This window comes from Sapajus apella, unplaced genomic scaffold (genome assembly GCF_009761245.1).
Source record: "Sapajus apella isolate SASKATOON/1434 unplaced genomic scaffold, GSC_monkey_1.0 scaffold12, whole genome shotgun sequence".
NCBI classification, from domain to species: Eukaryota; Metazoa; Chordata; class Mammalia; order Primates; family Cebidae; genus Sapajus; species Sapajus apella.
Genome location: NW_022436952.1, coordinates 37,437,199 through 37,457,401, shown reverse-complemented (window position 1 = coordinate 37,457,401; position 20,203 = coordinate 37,437,199). Strand labels below are relative to the sequence as shown.

Genomic DNA, 20,203 nt, shown 5'->3' with positions numbered 1-20,203 from the left:
GTGGTGTAGGGTTTCAATGTTTCTACTTCCTTGTCTGTAATTCACTTTTCAATACACTGTAATTGGGATTTTCTTTTGCTTGGAAAATCCAATGAACATTTTCTCAGTCCTTATCAAATGCTTGATCATTTGATATTGTTAACAACCATCCACCTTCTTGAAATTTTCTTATTATTCTTTCTGTGTTTCTGGCTATTCCTTCACATTCTCATTTGTGGGCTGCAATGCTTTTGCCAACTTCTTAAATATGACGTCTTCCATGATTTCATCACCACTCCTCTCCTTGTTCTATATTACTCTTCTGAATGTCTTCATCCATACTATGGTCATCATCATCCTATATGCTGATGACTCCTGATTAGTTATCTACTGATGCACAGCAAATTATCCTAAAACTTAAAAGCCGAAAACAACAAAAAACATTTATTATCTCACACAGTTTTTGAGAATCAGGAATTTAGGAACAGCTTAGCTGGGTGGTTCTGGCTTAGGGTCTCTTATGCAACTGCAGTCATCTGAAGCCTAGACTGGGACTGGAGGATCTGTTTCCAAGGTGGCTCATTTACATGGCTGCTGAGAGGAGATCTCAGTTCTTTGCCATGCAAATTTCTCCTCTGGGCTGCCTGAGTGCCCTTATGACAGGGCAGCTGGCCTTCTCCAGAATGAGTGATCCCAGGGAGAACAAGGTAGCAGAACAATACTTTTGTGATTTAATTTTGGAGGACACACATCATAATTTCTGCAACATCATATTGGTAATATAGCTCAGCCCTATTTCCTGTAGAAGGGGACTAACACAAAGATAGCAATATTGGGAGGCAACAACCACTATGCACCACCCTGGAGGCTGGCTGCCACAACCACTGGCTCTCTAAAAGATCAGATCTATCATCAGAGCCCCAGACCTATATAATCAACTGCCTACTGGACAACTATTGTTTATAATGGCAAGAATTTTAACATTACTTCACAAACTTCCATTTGTAAAAACTTAGAATCTGTTACAATGGCATGTCCATCAAAATGTTCTCTTGGGAGTTGTGTGATGGTTGGTAGCAGCAGTTAGGTGCTGGCTTTGAGCACTGTGAAATAAACTTAAAGAGGCTGGGCATGGTGGCTCACGCCTGTAATCCTAGCACTTTGGGAGGCTGACGCGGGAGGATCACGAGGTCAGGAGTTTGAGACCAGGCTGACCAACATAGTTAAACCCCGTTTCTACTAAAAAACAAAAGTCAGCTGGAGTGGTGGCATGCGCCTGTAATCCCAGCTACTCAGAAGGCTGAAGCAGGAGAATTGCTTGAACTGGGAGGCAGGGGTTGCAGTCAGCCGAGATCACACCACTGTACTCTAACCTGGGCACCAGAGTGAGACTCCATCTCAAAAAACAAAAACAAAAAAACACTTAAAGAGGAGTTTGGGCTGGGCATAGTGGTTCATGCCTGTAATCCCAGCACTTTGGGAGGCTAAGGCAGGCGGATCACCTGAGGTCAGGAGTTTGGAGACCAGCCTGGCCAATATGTCGAAACCCCATCTCTACCAGGTGTGGTGGCACAGGCCTGTAATTCCACTACTAGGGAGGCTGAGGCAGGAGAATCACTTTAACCAGAGAGGCAGAGGTTGCAGTGAGCCAAGATTGTGCCACTCTAGCCTAACCAACAGAGCAAGGCTCTGTCTTTTTTTTTTTTTAAAAAAAAAGAAAAAAAAAAGGGGGGGGGACTTTGTAACTATCATTTATTGAGTACCCACCTTGTGTTAGGCATGATGCCTAGTACTTTACAACCACTATCTACAATAACTCCATGAACAGAAGTCCTTCTTCCTATTTCACAGGTGAGAAAACAAAGGTTTTGAGAGTAACCTGCTTGAGCTTACCAATTACACAATTAGTAAATGACAGAGTAGGGGTGGAAATGTAGGTCTATTTTCTTTTCTTTTTTTTTTTTTTTGAGACAGAGTTTTGCTTTTGTCACCCAGGCTGGAGTGCAATGGTGCAGTCTCGGCTCACTGCAACCTCTGCCTCCTGGGTTCAAGTGATTCTCCTGCCCTGGCATCCCAAGTAGCTGGGATTACAGGTGCCTGCCACTGCACCCAGTTAATTTTTGTAATTTTAAAATAGAGATGGGGTTTCGCCACTTTAGCCAGGCTGGTCTCAAACTCCTGACCTCGGGTGATTCGCCCGCCTCTCAAAGTGCTGGGATTACAGGTGTGAGCCACCAAGCCTGGCCTATAGGCTTATTTTCAAGTTTTGTTGTTTTTGTTTAAAACACCACTCCCTGGCTTCTATAGCATACAATGCAGTTGCATTGTAGCTTATCCACCCATGTACCAATAAGGTTCTAAAAGTGAATTCTCAAATACTGGAACACCATGGAGTTGTTGTTGTTGTTGTTGTTATTTAAAAAACTGAGACCGGGCGCAGTGGCTCACGCCTGTAATCTCAGCACTTTGGGAGGCCGAGGCGGGTGGATCACGAGGTCAGGAGATGACCATCCTGGTCAACATGGTAAAACCCAGTCTCTACTAAAAATACAAAACATTAGCTGGGCATGGTGGCGCGTGCCTATAATCCCAGCTACTCAGGAGGTTGAGGCAGGAGAATTGCCTGAACCCAGGAGACGGAGGTTGCGGTGAGCCGAGATTGTGCCATTGTACTCCAGCCTGGGTAACAAGAGCGAAACTCCGTCTCAAAAAAAAAAAAAAAAAAATTAAGTCAGTTCAGTGCTACTTTATTGCAGCCTTACAAGTAATTCTCAAAATTCACTGGCCACAAAAAGTGAACTCCATGTGTGAAATACCAGTTTATCAATTTTCCTTATCAAACCATCTTTTCCATAGTTGTTTTCTACCTTTCTAGGCTAAACATAAAAAATACGTTGCCAGTAGGACCTCTTAAAAGTTCCTCAAAGTTACTAGTTCCCAAATATCAAACTACAGGAAATAGAGAAAGGCATGACAAAGTATGTTGAATCTCTTTTAAATCTACTGCCTGGTTTTCTTTACCATCACTGGACTGCCTGACTTTTTAAAGTCCCTGGGCAAATTCTTCTTTTTGTAACTGTTTAAATGCATATTATAGATCCCTTCGGCCATCCACTAATGCACAAATGAAATCTAGGAAGGGCACTGCTGCCAGTGCTTAGGTTCTGACACTTGCAAAAGCAGTTAACTTTTGTAAATAATAATAACAACAACAACATTAATGATGATGAAGGAGGAGGATCAGGAGGGAGACGAATAGGAGGAGGAGAAAAAAATAGCAAAAGCCAAAGTCCAAAGGACAATGTAGAGCTGTCAAGGGAAAGGGAAAAGAGAAAGCAAGTAGAAGTCACTATCCTTAATTACCTCACAATTTTTCACCAATCCAATGTTCCCTGCTTCCTACTTTTTTTCCCTTACTGAATCACTACAGAATTGTACCACCGTTACAGATGAAAAATTCACTCTACTGGTTTCTTGCAAATTTAATTTACTGAGCTTTCTTGATGTCCAATCCAATGTTTAACAGTTCAAATTCACTAAATGCACATTTTAAAGTAAATTCATGAAGACACAATGATCCACAGCTCTTGGAGAGCTGGGGACAAAGAGATCACACAGTAGTATTTTGCAGAACTCTACGTGCAGTGTGAAATAATGGTAATTCCAAACATTTTAGTTAGGGTTTAGAAAAAGAGAAAACTATCTTAACCAAAATGATCCAAGAGTAAATTTAATTTTCATATGTGTTTTAAATGTATTGGAGGAAAGAAGTTAAGATTCATTATATATTTGCTCTAGTGTAGGAACAGACATTGCAGTACAACCCCATACTTGCGTCCTGGATTGCTTTCAGGTCTTGGTTGAGCTAGGTCCCATATCTTACCCCAATGGCAACTTAGGGCCCAGGAAAACAAGGGAAAAAGGAAACACTTTTAACCACCAGTTTTACTACTAAAGGCAAAATTTCTCTGCAATGATTGGAAGGAAAGCTACAATTCTGAGAGTCTTTTGTTTTCTCACACAGTAAGACAGCTAGCAAAGCTGTATGTAAGTCCTGCAGACTTCCTAAGTCATCAGGGGACCCTACCCACCACAGGTCCACCCTTCAAATGTCTAAGTATAGGGGATTATGGTTTCTGAAAGGAAGATGGCTGAAGATATTCAATAGCAAACTTTCTACCAAAACAAGGAAACATGGGCCATTTTGTTCTTTTTGTCAAACAAGAAAAGGAAAATAATGAGGAGACATGGATGTGTCCTTATTCACCCTTAAGAAGACAAAGGGTAAGCTCTGAACAGACAGACAACCAGTTACAAGTGAAACACTGTTACTAACAAGATTAGTCAGGTATTGGGAGAAATGAGGCTTTCAACTCAACAAAGGGCAGAAAAGTGTAGACATGTTTTTTCTAAATGAGGCTGTCCTTGAGTGAGCATTGTAATGTTTCTTGAAAGTCAATGTAATTTGTAAGGCTGGGCGCAGTGGCTCACGCCTGTAATCCCAGCACTTTGGGAGGCTGAGGCGGGTGGATCACGAGGTCAGGAGATTGAGACCATCCTGGCTAACATGGTGAAAGCCCATCCCTACTAAAAATACAAAAATTAGCTGGGCGTACTGGCACATGCCTGTAATCCCAGTTACTCGGGAGGCTGAGGCAGCAGAATCGCTTGAACCAGGGAACTGAAGGTTCAGTGAGCTGAGATGCACCACCGAACTCTGGCACTGCAGCCTGGTGACAGAGAGAGACTCCATCTCAAACAAACAAACAAACAAACAAAACCCCAAAAATTAGCTGGGCATGGTGGTGGGCTCCTGTAATCCCAGCTACTCAGGAGGCTCAGGCAGAGAACTGCTTGAACCCAGGAGGCAGAGGTTGCAGTGAGCCAAGACTGCACCGCCCAGCCTGGGTGACAGAACGAGACTCTGTCTCAAAATAAATAAGTAAATAAATAAATAAATAAGTTATTTACAACAGCAGTTTTTACATATTAAGAAATCCTATACACATACGTTACTTTTAAAAAGTTGGATCTCGCCGGGCGCGGTGGCTCAAGCCTGTAATCCCAGCACTTTGGGAGGCCGAGGCGGGTGAATCACAAAGTCAAGAGATCGAGACCATCCTGGTCAACATGGTGAAACCCCGTCTCTACTAAAAATACAAAAAATTAGCTGGGCATGGTGGTGTGTGTCTGTAATCCCAGCTACTCAGGAGGCTGAGGCAGGAGAATTGCCTGAACCCAGGAGGTGGAGGTTGCAGTGAGCCGAGATCGCGCCATTGCACTCCAACCTGGGTAACATGAGTGAAACTCCGTCTCAAAAAAATAAATAAATAAAAAATAAAAAGTTGGATCTCAGCCATACTCTAAATATGAGAGTACTTAGGTTCTAAAAGTCAGAAAGGAAAATAAAAATAAGGACTCATTGACAGGGATTGATAAGCTGCAATGCCCTTTCTGTAACTCAAGACCAAAAACCAAAAGATAATGCCAGGAAAAAAACAGGGAAGCGGCTATGACAAAGTATCTGAACTTCTGCTTAAGACAAAGGACATAACTAGGCAAAAAGCTATGTATGGGAAGATAACATGGCAGGAATGAAAATAGCTCTCAGTAAGGACAGTAATATTGTAGGTGATTTTTTTCTTTTTGAAATTTTCTTAAATGATGTTATACTGTATTTTCAGTTTTTAAAAAAGACCAAAAAATGGGGAGGGGCAGTACAGAAAAACAAACCGTGGGAACAGAGTCAAGCACACAGATGTTTTGCGTAAGCTAAATTTTCAGACATCTGCCTTTGTGCAAGACTTGAGAAAGCAGAGCTGCTGTCAACAAGTTCTTCTCTGCAGTGAGAGAGGGGTGGAGCCTGAGAGAAAGTGAACTGTGAAGAAACCAACAACTAGAAGCCGCAGGGCCGAAGAACTAATCGTTTCTTACATTAAGTTCCTCATTTATGAGCTACCCCTCTGCCTGAAATGTTTTGCCATTGGCAATGTCTATAACTCAGATGAGGAGAATTTAAGTTGCCCCTACGTCTCCACTTAAGTAACTGAGGTTCTCTGTCAGTAGCACTACTTAGCTCTATGCAAGATATCCCATCCCTGTGGGAGATGAGATATGGTATAATATACCGTATAAAAATCTGAGTGAGATACAAATTGCCCCAATCCTCCCTTCATCTTCCAATTCCAAATAAAAAAGCTTATCATGTACAGAAAACGCACGTAAAAGCAAAGATAATACAGTGGTTCACCTGCTCTACTGCCTTGCTTTGATATATTTTTAACTTTCTGTTTAGTTAAATGAATACTCCTAGGCCTATGTTGTTTGCTCTTGCATGTAACGCAATGAAGGGAAATTGCCATTCACACTGCTTTATATAGTGCCTGATGTAACGCTGTGTACATAGTGCTTAATGAATGTGATCTGAAAATGGTAATAGGGATGCTGAAGACTCAAGCACACTTTGGAAGATAATAAAGTATGAAAGATATTACAAAACCTTTTCTCTGGTGCATGTAAAGAACGGGAAGGTAACACGGCAGGAATGGAAATGGCTCTTAGTAACGATCTTAACATTGTGGGTAATATTTTCTATTTTTGAAAATTTTCTGAAATGATATTATTCTGTGTTTTCAATTTTTATAAAGGACCAAAGTGGTTCTGGGGTGGGGAGTAGGGCAGCTCTTCTGGCAGGTGAGAAAGCCCACATTTGTCATACAAACCACAGGAAAGGCTGCCTTATTTGTTCCTGTTTGCAGCCTTCAATCAGGCTTCATGCTGGGGGAACTTATTCCACTTGAAAAAGAACTTTCAACTTGCTTGCAAAGTTCTATTTGGTATTCTGTCTTAAACTTCCCTTTTCTGAGAAGTTGGGTGTGTTGTATGGGATACTGCCATACATCTACCTTCTGGGCAAGCTGACTACAAAAGACTTGGGAAACCTCTTGTTTAGGCACAGTAGCCTCTCCTAGGTCTTATACAAGTTCCTCTTCCTACTAACTTGATGACAGAGCTGATCATCTGTAGGTTTATATGAATTTGTTAGGCTAAAGCTACCTAAACTGCGAATTCTCATCACTCACTTAATTCCACATAGTTCGCAGGACCCACATTTTCCTGTTGGTAACAGCAGAAAGCTACAACAGACCAAATTACAAATTAATCAACCAGATACAGATTTTAACTCAAAGGTGTAATACATGCAAAAATTAACTGGGCATGGTGGCACAGGCCTGCAATCCCAGCTACTTGGGAGGCTGTGGCAGGAAAATCGCTTGAACCCAGAAGGCGGAGGATGCAGTCAGCCAAGATCACGCCATTGCACTCTAGTCTGGGTAAGAAGAGCGAAACTCTGTCTCAGAAAAAAAACAAAACAAACAAACAAAAAAAACCCACACAAAAAGCCTATTCTAAGGACCTGAATTCGGTAAATTTTTTAAAAGGTACTCTAATTGATTCAGAAATTTTTGGTTTGAAAACTTTTCAAGAATACATCATAGATTTCATTCAATAGGTATTTATTGAGCACTTATTATGTAGCAGGTCCCATTCAAGGCACTGAAATACAGCGATGAACTTTTATAAAAGCCGGTAAATCCCATTACTGGGTATACATCCAAAGGATTATAAATCATTCTACTATAAAGACACATGTGGCTGGGCACAGCAGTTCACACCTGTAATCCCAGCACTTTGGGAGGCTGAGGCGGGTGGATCAGGAGGTCAGGAGTTCGAGACTGCCTGAAAGGATGTTTCAGGCAGAGGAGCAGCATGTGTCAAGATCTGGTCAGAGACAGAGAACAATTTCAATCCTATTGTATGGTGAAACAGTGGAGAGAGGGCTTCAGTAAAGATGGGGAGAGGTAAGCAGGGCACAGATTTAGAAGGGTTTTCTATGGCTTGCTAAGGAATCTGGACTTCATTCCGAGGCTAACAGAGAGCCAGAGTTGCATTTCTAGAAAGATTCCTCCAACTACAATATTAAGAATGGATTGGAAGAGGGGTGAAACTTAAAAAAGGGAGATAGATGTCACTTTGGTATTCCAGGCAAGAAACAAGGGTAGTCTGATCTGAGCTAATAAGAATAAAGAGAAGATAGATACCATGGGGGTTATTTGTCTAGTTTATTTTTTAGTGTAATGGTAAACTTACTCCCTGAAGAAATTCAAATTATAAGAAAAACCGGAGAAATGTTTTGATATGTGAAAACCCCTTGCATTCATAAAGAATGTTTTTCTTTGAAGTTCTTGATTCTTCTGACAGGTCCTTGCCTTTAAAAAATTGCAAGACTTTAAGAGTCACCCAGTAGGGTCAAAAAAGAAGTCTATATTTACATGGCTATTCCCTTTCATACCATCTGCCTTTACCCAAATAGGTTTTTTCTCAAAATAGGTTTTTTCCATCATCTCAATCATCTCTTAAGGTATACTTGTGAATCCTTGGATTTAGATATCAAATCTCCCTTAACCTATCTACCAGCTGCCAGCCAATCATCCTGGACAAGCCAGGGAAGCTTACAGGCAATTCTTCCTCATGTCACTGCGTTATCACACATGTCTGTATCATTTCCTGCCAGGCACCAAACTTACAGCATTAGGGAGGAACAGCTGAAAAGAATGCTTTTACACAAAGGACTTCCCTCCTTCCTTATCCCCCATTCAATGGATATGACAATATACTGATGGGCTCTAGTCAAATGAACAATAATGCAGATAAGTTCTGGAACTACCATTTTAAACCAATAACAGACAAAGAAAGCTCAGTTTCCTGAACACAGTAACAAGGAAAAGATGAATCAGAAATCTGAAGCCAGCTTTGATCAAAAGAAGACAAGTGAATTTTACAAATTCATCTGTATTACATTATAATAGGATATTATTATACAAAGGATATTTGTATAATAAAAAAATAGGATATTATTATACAACAAGAAGAGCTAAAGATCCTAAATATATATGCACCCAATACAGGAATACCCAGATATATAAGACTTATAATAAAGAGACTTAGACTCCCACACAATAATAGTGGGAGACTTCAACATCAATATTAGACAGATCAATGAGACAGAAAATTAACAACGATATCCAGGACTTGAACTCAGATCCGGAACAAGTAAACTTAATTAACATTGATAGAACTCTCCACTTTAAATACACAAAATACACACTCTTATCAGTACCACATCACACCTACTTACAGGTTTAAATGAAATATTGGTTGGCTGCTTGTTTGTTATTTTCTTCCCTTATTTTTTCATGTCTCCATTATTAAGCACAATTATAGGCATACCCATTTTTAGACTGCATTCTAGCCTGGGCAATAAAGCAACACCCCCGTTCTCTCGCCCCCTTCCTCTTCTTCTTTCTTCCTCTCCTTCATTCTTTTTTTTTTATTATTATTCTTTCTCTTTCTTTCTTTCTTTAAAAAAAAGGATATTAGTGAAGAACTGGCAAGCAGGTAATGATAAATTTCTTTGACTCTCAGCTCAATTAAGTAATTTATTATTATTATTATTATTATTTGAGACAGAGTCTCGCTCTGTCACCAGGTGCCAGGCTGGAGGGCGGTGGCGCAAGCTGGGCTCACTGCAACCTGCAACCTCTGCCTCCTGGGTTCAAGCAATGCTCCTGCCTCAGCCTCCCAAGCAGCTGTGGACCACAGGCGCGCGCCACCACGCCCAGCTAATTTTTGTATTTTTTAGTAGAGATGGGGTTTCACCATGTAGGCCAGGATGGTCTTGATCTCTTGACCTCATGATCTGCCCGCCTCAGCCTCCCAAAGTGCTGGGATTATAGGCATGAGCTACCTCGCCCGGCCAAGTAATTCATTGTTAACGAATATCTATGAGAAGGCAGTATTCAGGAACTTGAATTTCCCCACTTCTAAAATCAATAGTTGTATAAAACATAGCTGCTGGAGAATAAAAAGAGAATTTATATTAAAGATGAACCACAGGCTATCCCAAGGAAAAAACTGGTGAAGTCCAGAGAATAAGATTTGATCCAATATACATTTTAACCACAGAAAAGGTGTCATGTTTTATAGGTGATTGACTTTACTTCCTACCTCTCTTCTATAAATGGGATTGTAACACTTAAAAAGATGTTAGAACCCACAGCTACTATGTCACTGAATGAGGTAAAACTGAAAACCCTTCCTCTAAGATCTAGAACATGACAAGCATGCCCACTTTTACCACTGTTATTCAACACAGTGCTAGAAGTCCCAGCCAGGGCAATCAGACAAGAAAAGAAACAAAGGGCATCCAAATCGGAAAGAAGTAAGTCAAATTATCCTTGTTTGCAGGCTGGGCACGATTGTTCACACCTGAAATCCCAGCACTTCGGGAGGCCAAGGTGCGCAGATCACAAGAGGCCAGGAGTTTGAGACTTGCCTGGCCAACATCATGAAACCCCTTCTCTACTAAAAATACAAAAATTAGCTGAGTGTGGTCTCGAACTTCTAGCCTTATGTGATTCACTCACCCCAGCCTCCCAAAGTTCTGGGATTACAGGCATGAGCCACTGTGCCCAGCCAGATGATATAATCTTATATTAGAAAAAACCGAAAGACTCCACCAAAAAACTATTAGAACTGATAAACGAATTCAGTAAAATTGCGAGATATAAAATCAGCATACAAAAATCAGTAGCATTTCTATATCCCAACAGCAAACAATCTGAAAAAGTAATTTAAAAAGTAATCCCATTTACAATAGTCACACATAAAATTTAATACCTCGGAATTAACCAAAGAAGTGAACAATCTCTATAACGAAAACTATAAAACACAGGTGAAAGAAATTGAAGAGGACACCAAAAAATGAAAAGATATTCCATGGTCATGAATTAAAAGAATCAATATTGTGAAAATGTCTATACTACCAAAGCAATCTAGAGGTTCAATGTACTCCCTATCAAAATACCAATGGCATTCTTCATAGAAATAAAAAAAGAATTCTAAAATTTATATGGAACCACAACATACCCAGAACAGCCAAAACCATCCTAAGCAAAAGGTACAAAACTGGAGAAATCACATTATCTGACTTCAAATTATATTACAGAACTACAGTAACCAAAACAGCATGATAATGGCATAAAAAGATACACATACACCAATGTGATACAACAGAGAATTCAGAAACAAATCCATGTATCCACAGTGAACTCATTTTCAACAAAAGTGTCAAGAACATCCATTGGGGAAAGGACAGTCTCTTCAATAAATGATATCGGAAATACTGGATGTCCATATGCAGAAGAGTGAAACTAGCCTCCATTACTCACCATATACAAAGTCAAATCAAAAGAGAAATACTTAAATCTAAGACCTCAAACTATGAAACCACGCCAAGAAAACACTGGGGAAACTCTCCAGGACATTGAACTGGGCAAAGACTTCTTGATTAATACCCCCAAAACACAGATAACCTAAGCAAAAATGGACAAACAGTATCATGTCAAGTTAAAAAGCTTCTGCACAGCAAAGGAAACAACAAAGTAAAGAGACAACACACAGAACTGGAAAAAATATCTATAAACAGGCTGGGCATGATGGCTCCTGCCTGTAATCCCAACACTTTGGGAGGCCGAGGCAGGTGGATGACAAGGTCAGGAGATCCTGGCCAACATGGCAAAACCCCATCTCTACTAAAAATGCAAAAATTAGCTGGGTGTGGTGGCACGAGCCTGTAGTCCCAGTACTGGGGAGGCTGAGGCAGTAGAATTGCTTGAACCTGGAAGATGGAGGTTGCAGTGAGGCGACATCGCGCCACTGTACTCCAGCCTGGCAACAGAGCAAGACTCCGTCTCAAAAAAAAAAAAAAAAAAAAAAAAATCTATAAACTACCCATCTGACAAGGGATTGCTAGCCAGATTAATATAAGAAGCTCAAACAACTCTCTAGAGAAAAAAATCTAATAATCTGATTTTAAAATGGGCAAAGGGTCTGAATAGACATTTCTCAAAAGACAACATACAAATGGCAAACAGATATATGAAAAAAGGCACTCAACATGACTGATCATCAGAGAAATGCAAACCAAAACTACAATAAGATATAATCTTATCCCAGTTGAAATGGCTTTAATCCAGAAGACAGGCTATAATAAATGCTGGTGAGGATGTGGAGAAAAGGGAACCCTCATACGCTGTTGGCAGGTATGTAAATTAGTACAACCACTGTGGAGAACAGTTTAGAAGTTTCTCAAAAAACTAAACAGAACTACCATCTGATCCACCAATCCCATTGCTGGGCATACACCCAAAAGAAAGGAAATCAGTATATAAAGAGATATCTGTATTTCCATATTCATTGCAGCTCTATTCACAATAGCCAAGATTTGGAAGTAACTTGTGTCTATCAATAGATGAATGAATAAAGAAAATGTGGTACATTTATACAATGGAGTACTACTATTCAGCCATAAAAAGAATGAGATCCTGTCTTTTGCAACAACATGGATGGACTGGAGGTCATTATGGCAAGTGAAATAAGCTAGGTACAGAAAGACAAACTTCACATATTCTCACTTATTTGTGGGAGCTAAAAATTAAAACAATTGAACTTACGGAGATAGGGAGTAGAATGATGGTTACCAAAGACAGGCAAGGTTAGTAGGTGTGGAGAAGAGGTGGGGATGGTTAATGGGTACAAAAATATAGTTAGAACAAAGAAGATCTAGTATTTGATAGCACAACAGGGTGACTAAAGTCAACAATAATTTATTGTACATTTAAAATAAGTAAGAGGCCGGGCACAGTGGCTGACAACTGTTATCCCAGCACTTTGGGCAAGACCAAGGTGGGCAGAGGGCTTGAGCTCAGGAGTTCCAGACCAGTCTGGGTAACATGGTAAAAGCCCATCTCTACTAAAAACACAAAAAGTTAGTCGAGTGTGGTAGCATATGCCTATGGTTCCAGCTACTTGGGAGGCTGAGGCAGGAGGATTGCTTGAACCTAGGAGATTGAGGCTGCAGTGTGCTGTGTTTACTCCAGCTTGGGTGACAAAGCAAGACCCTGTCTCAAAAAAAAAAAAAATTTTGTAACACAAAGAAAGGGAAAATGCTGGAGGTGACAGATACTCTATTTACTCTGATGTAAAATTTTTTTTTTTTTTTTTTTTTTTTGAGGCAAGGTCTTACTCTGTCACGCAGGCTGGAGTACAGTGGCATGATCATGGCTCACTGTAGCCTTGACCTCCAGGGCTCAGTAATCATCTCACTTCAGTCTCCCACATAACTGGGACTACAGATGTGTGCCACCACACTTGGCTAATGTTTTTGGTATTTTTTGTAGAGATAGTGTTTCACCACATTGCCCAGGCTGGGCTCAAGTGATCTGCCTGCCTCAGCCTCCCAAAGTGCTGGAATCAGGCATGAGCTGCTGCACCCAGCCTAATGTGATTATTACACATTGCATACCTGTATCAAAATACCTCTTATACCTCATATATATATATACCTACTATGTACCCACAAAATGTTTTTTAAGATTTTAAAAAGATATGAAAATAAAATATGATGAAAAATATAATAAGGTGACTGTTACATTCAGAATACAGCCATTTGAAAAGGGGCTCGTCACTGCAACTTCAAAACCTCTCTAAATCAAACCTTTCCATAAATGGACTTACAGTTCTCAGATCATGTTTTCATTGACTTGGTAGAGGCAGTAAACAGTAGGTACACACTTGGCTGGCTATGATGCCACTGAGCAGGATTTGCTAATCACATTTCACTTGAGTGAGTTTTAGCATTTTAGGCATTTTCTCCATTTACACAAGATAAGGGTAGTATCTCACCTGTTCAGGGAAACATTTAAAGGTGGACAGGAAAAACATGGAATTGATAGGTGACCTGGAGTTCTTGTTCTGTCACTAATTAATTAAATAATATGGGGTAAGACAATCCAGCTCTCATTTCCTCATATTATCAATTCTTAAAGTTAATTATTTTGGGAGATTATCACTGGGTACCTTAAAAGCACTCTATTAAACATAAGATCATCATGTTTCTACAGCATTACATAAGCAAAAATACTTCTGCTTTTCATAGCAGAAGTAATTTTTTTTTTTTTTGAGACGGAGTTTCGCTCGTTACCCAGGCTGGAGTGCAATGGCGCGATCTCGGCTCACCGCAACCTCCACCTCCTGGGTTCAAGCAATTCTCCTGCCTCAGCCTCCTGAGTAGATGGGATTACAGGCACGCGCCACCATGCCCAGCTAATTTTTGATATTTTTAGTAGAGACGGGGGTTCACCATGTTGACCAGGATGGTCTCGATCTCTTGACCTCGTGATCCACCTGCCTGGGCCTCCCAAAGTGCTGGGATTACAGGCGTGAGCCACTGCACCCGGCAGAAGAAGTAATTCTTAAAGAATGCCTCTAAAGGTTATGCCACGCTGGGCACAGTAGCTCACACCTGTAAGCCCAGCACTTTGAGAGGCCAAGGCAGGAGGATCATGAGGTCAGGAGTTCAAGACCAGCCTGGCCAACATGGTGAAACCCCGTCTCTAAAAAAAAAAAAAAAAAAAAAAAAAAAAAAAAAAAAAGTTAGCTGGGCTTGGTGGTGCAAGCCTGTAATCCCAGCTACTCAGGAGGCTGAGGCAGAAGAATCGCTTGAACCTGGGAGGTGGAGGTTGCAGTGAGCCGAGATTGCACCATTGCACTCCAGCCTGGGTGACAGAGCAAAACTCCTTCTCGAGAAAAAAAAAAAAAAAAAAAAGGTTATGTCACAATGGGCTGGGCTTTTCTACAAGTGTGACTGTTCAGACCCCATAGGGTACTAAACCTTATTTAGTAATCAAATGATTAATTTGTTCGTTCACTGGATTCTTGCTTCCACTGGAAAATTTTTCTGCAAATAGAATCCTCCAACCCCCTCACTGAACAACCCCAGTGTTGGTCAATTAAAAAAGAAAGGGATGGGAAGGAGAATTTCTTCCACAGAAATTCTCATAAAAGAGAGCCTTCTTGGGTGATTTTACTCTCACACAAGAGGGTAAAAGACAGACGCCTGAGCTAAAGTGTGGTGAAGTGATATCTCCTGCATTGGCTGTATTCCTGATTCACTTAATCACCTAGAAAAGTAATTTTACCTCTCTATATCTGAGTTTCTTCATTTGTAAAACTAAATTAATGATATCTACCTTGTCTTACATACCTGGGGATAAAATATTATCTTTCTTCTTAGTAGGCAAAAGTTTGCAGGAGTGTTCTAAAAAGTAGCAAGCACCAGGATAATATAAATGCAAATTATTATTCTAAAGAACACAAGGTACATGAAAAGCTTTTACTTTTCACATTTGGAATAAATGTTAAATTCTGGACAATGAAATAGAAACAGAAACCACCCTTCAGACATGTTTTCATGTGGAATTAACTTATGCCTACTTTCTGAAGTAATTCACTACAGCTTTTAAAATAATTTTTTGGTCTACTGCAAAAACTTTTTACCTAAAGAAACAGAGCAGCTGGAAACAGTATTTCAGCCTATAAGCAGAACGAAAACAGCATTCCTATTCTTTAAATATAATTCTAACAGTAGATATGGAGGCCGGCTAAGGTCATTTTACTGTCTCTCTCTATGTATCAGCCAAGTTCACACCTCACTATATTTAGGCAAGGTATGCACACCCATTAAAGATAGAAGGAGACTCAGGCTTAGGCTCAGAACAGTGGAGTCATTACCTCAGTTGAGGTGGAAAGACACTAACATAAAAACTGTATTGATGTGTTCCTTAGAAACCAACAGAAAAACCAATGATCAATTTTATTTCATCCTGAATAGATAAATGTATAATTTCTTTCTTTTTTTTTTTTTTTCGAGACAGAGTTTTGCTCTTGTTACCCAGGCTGGAGTGCAATGGCGCGATATCGACTAACCGCAACCTCCGCCTCCTGGGTTCAGGCAATTCTCCTGCCTCAGCCTCCTGAGTAGCTGGGATTACAGGCACGCGACACCATGCCCAGCTAATTTTTTGTAGTTTTAGTAGAGACGGGGTTTCACCATGTTGACCAGGATGGTCTCGATCTCTTGACCTCGTGATCCACCCGCCTCGGCCTCCCAAAGTGCTGGGATTATAGGCGTGAGCCACTGCGCCCGGCCGATAAATGTATAATTTCTAATATGCACTGAGCAATCTCTATAACACATAACTCTGGTACAGTCATGCCTAAAGCAAATATCTTTCAGGTAACTCACTTGCCAGGACTGCTTGCCACACCTTAGCCAGAGACAAGAGCTGCCCAGGTCAATGGGGTAAAACGTTTAGCAGTTTAGTCTCCTGAGAACTGGAAAAAATAGGTTTTCAACCTGGGAATCATTGTTATATCAATAACACTAAGATCTAGCTGGAGAGAGTCTTCCAGCAGTCCTCTAGTTGACAGTTTCCTGGATCCAGCATTCAGCAAAGGAAGAACAAAATGGGGACGAGCTCACTTATAGATTTATCAAAAACAAGCAAACAAATAAAAAACAAAACAAAAGCTAATCTTGTGAACATAGATTTTCTAATAAAGATTGTGTTGAAGTGAGTCAGGCACAACAGTTGCCCCTAAGAGGAAGCTAAGAAAACCCCAGTAACAACCAGATATTTTTGGAACCTCCTCAACTTGTCAGGGAAAAAAACTGAAATACATTGAAAGAATGCAGTAAACATACTTCTGAAATGTAAGTATAACAAATAGAAATGTTTATCTTCAGTCAAAGAAACTGCATGTTGCAATTATGAAATGTCTACCACAGGAAAGTTAAGCAGATGTTAGACGTTTCCCCAAAGTTTTTCTAGTGTCACTGAAGAGGATTATGGAATCTGTTGTACATTTTTTTTTCAAATCAGCAGTTAATGCTAAAAAGGTAATATTTTGAATGTCTTACCTTCTACTTCATATTTAAATAATAGTTACCAAACAGAAACTTAACATACAGCTTATATACATTTAGGTATTCATTTTCCAATATTTACTTCTAAACCAAAAATTGTATAAATAATTCACAGTTCAATACTTTAAAAAGGATGGATTTTGAAAAATCTCATATTGTTTCTTCTGTATTAAAAACACTAATGAAAAATGTCTACCTAAATATTCTCAATTGATACTGAAAAGCTGAAATAATCCCTTTGGAAGAAAAAATTCTAAGATATATAAATTTCTTCTTCATAGGGTGTTTAATTTCTTTCTTTCTTGTTTTTTTTTTTGAGATGGAGCCTTGCTCTGTTGCCCAGGCTGGAGTGCAATGGTGCATCTTGGTTCACTGCAACCTCCGCCTCCTGGGTTCAAGCGATTCTCCTGCCTCAGCTCCCGAGTAGCTGGGATTACAGGCGCAAGCCACCAAGCCCAGCTAATTTTTTTATACCTTTAGGAGAAACGGGGTTTCACTAGGGTATTTAATTTCTAAGAGATAAAAGAAAGCCCAGAAATTTTTCCCAGCACAAATAGACAAATGGCAAGGAGGCAAAAATGGCACACTTCCAAAAATTCATAACTATGCATGACAGGCTGCAGAAATCAGTCTTAGTAGCAAAGAATGACTTTATGGGTTGAATTCTTGGCCCTCAGTGCACAAACAGTTAAATAGCACATTCATTCCACTAAATATCTAAGCCTAGGGCAGTGGTCTTCATCCCCAAACCTCCTCACAATCTCTTTATAATAATTCAATAGGTACCTATATTAAAAGCAATTAGAAACTCTCCTACTGCCTCTCAATTTTTTCTTGAGAGTAACAACCTTAAATCTTTTTGCCTCCCTGGAATAGTTGAAGCACTAGAAATATTTTACCCTAATATCACTTCATTTTATTACCAGATAGGTTGTGCTGAGAAACACAAACATTCAGACTTTATTATAATATTCCAATTTTCTTTAAGCAAATACAATTCTTGGAATATCTACTCAAAGATTATTAAGAAGGAGAGGGTATTCAAAAGGCTGCATAACCCTTCTCAATAGAGAGAAAACATTAGCTCAAATTCTTTCAGCCTGGGGAAATCATGAGTGATTGTTTAAAACTGGATAAACAAATCTCATAGGTAAGTTCAAAACGCTTAAAAAGAGTTTACTTGGATTTCTAAATCAAATACCTAAAGCAGTCTATTCAAGGTTCATAACTGGAGGTGGGGGGATGCTAGGGGAAGATCATTAGATTCCTTTGAGAAGAATCTGATGAAAGCTATGGCCTTTTCCTCCAGAAAAAAATTAATGCTCTACTTCTATATAGGCACAGATTTTCATATTATTTCAGTGTATTCATGAATTTCTTGGTCCAAAACTCTAGACTAAAGGAACCTGGTAAATGCCCTAAAGAAATTATGAGTAGGTGAGAATTAATAGCCTGCCCACTATTACCCCTCACTTTTTAGCAGATAACAGCTCACCTTTAACAAGAGGCAAATAGTGAATGACTTACGCTTGGCCTTAATTTTGAAACCACAGGGAACACAATGAATGGGAGTTTCACCAGTTCTTCTGTTAATACTGTGGACTCTCATTTTAAAGCACACTACAGGGCCAGGTGCAGTGTCTGATGCCTGTAATCCCAGCACTTTGGGAGGCTGAGGCGGGCAGATCACCTGAGGTCAGGAATTCAAGACCAGCCTGCCAAACAGGGTGAAACCCTGTCTCTACAAAAAATACACAAATTAGCTGGGCATGGTGGTGAACGCCTGTAATCCCAGCTATGCAGGAGGCTGAGACAGGGGAATTGCTTGAACCTGGGAGGCAGAGGTTGCAGTGAGCTGAGACTGTGTCACTGCACTCCAGCCTGGGTGACAGAGCAAGACTCCATCTCAAAAAAATAAATAAATAAAATAAAAAAAAAAAAATTGGCTGGGCGAGGTGGCTCACGCCTGTAATCCCAGCACTTTGGGAGGCCAAGGCAGGCAGATAACTTGAGGTCAGGAGTTAGTGCCTCAAAAAAAAAAAAAAAAAAAAAGAAAGAAAGAAAGAAAAGAAAAATGTCAGGTATGTTGGCTCATGCCTGTAATTCCAGCACTTTGGGAGGCCGAGGCGGGCAGATCATGAGATCAGGAGTTTGAGACCAGCATGGCCAACATGGTGAAACCCTCTCTCCACTAAAAATACAAAAATTAGCCAGGTGTGGTGGCACACACCTGTAGACCCAGCTACTAAGGGGGCTAAGGCAGGAGAATTGCTTGAACCCAGGAGGTAGAGGTGGCAGTGAGCGGAGACTGTACCATTACACTGCAGCTTGGGTGACAGAGTGAGACTGACTCAAAAAAAAAAAAAAAAAATTCTATATTACAAAGATTCCCAAGCATTAAGTAAGAGTTGACTTACTGAAGCCCAACAGTACTAGACATAACAGGATTTTAGCATAATAAAGGATTTTGGATAAGATTTTGAAATTCATTAAAATTAAATCTGACCAGCAAATTAAGTTTACACTTCTCTGAACCTGTTGGATACTCTAGAAATGTCAACAGCTACCCAGAACATGCCACTTGATCACAGTACTTATTTTCTAACAGTATGAGAAATCTAAGATCACCAATACATTAAACACTACTTTATGCAGTAAGTGATTCAGCATGAAAGAAAAGGACTAGATTTAGGGCTTTACTGATCTTGATTTTATAATCCACGCAACATGAGAAAAGAGATTAACTCTAAGGTATAACAGTTACTACAAAGGCTAATTTTTGTAACAGTTAACAATACTCAACTATTGTCATTGTGTCTATAAATGCAGTGACCTTATATTATTTAGATTATCTGTTATATATATCTAAAAATTGACTTATACGTTTACATAAAATGTCTACACTTTGGTTTGTGGTTCAAGTAACAGTTTAACAGTCTTCTGACCATTTTCTCTAAAATAGTCTCTCCCTCCCAGCTTTCTTTCTGTCCTACATTATCTTTTCTTGAGAGTTATTTAATCAGCTAATTATTTATTTACAGTAATTTATTTACAGTCTGTAATGTAAGTTCCAAGAGCTGTGACTTGGTCTTTTTTGTTCACAGATGCATTCCTAGTGCCTAGAACATGGTAGGTGACCAATAAATAAATGAACATTTACTAAGTAGGGAAATGAAATTACCTATGGGCAAATAAGGCGCAGTACAAAAGCATGGGATACAAAGTTAGAAGACCTGGATTTCAGTTACTGCCCTTTCATCTTCAACAAGTCATTTAATCTCTTTGAACCTCAGTCTTGTTCCTTTAAAATGATGCTGAAATACTACGACACAGAGT

The 20,203-nt window shown here is 39.8% G+C and overlaps 1 protein-coding gene and 1 long non-coding RNA gene across 5 annotated transcripts in view; both read right to left on the bottom strand.

Moving 5' to 3' along the window:
* SSH2 (slingshot protein phosphatase 2) overlaps positions 1 to 20,203 on the bottom strand; it is a 291,139-nt gene that overhangs the window by 92,046 nt on the left and 178,890 nt on the right. The window lies entirely within an intron of this gene.
* Positions 6,230 to 17,234, bottom strand: LOC116552587. The gene is made up of 4 exons (XR_004269458.1): positions 16,869 to 17,234; positions 12,501 to 12,510; positions 8,651 to 8,656; positions 6,230 to 6,241 (listed from the first exon to the last, which is right to left on the bottom strand). It is a non-coding gene; the product is annotated as an uncharacterized LOC116552587 (long non-coding RNA).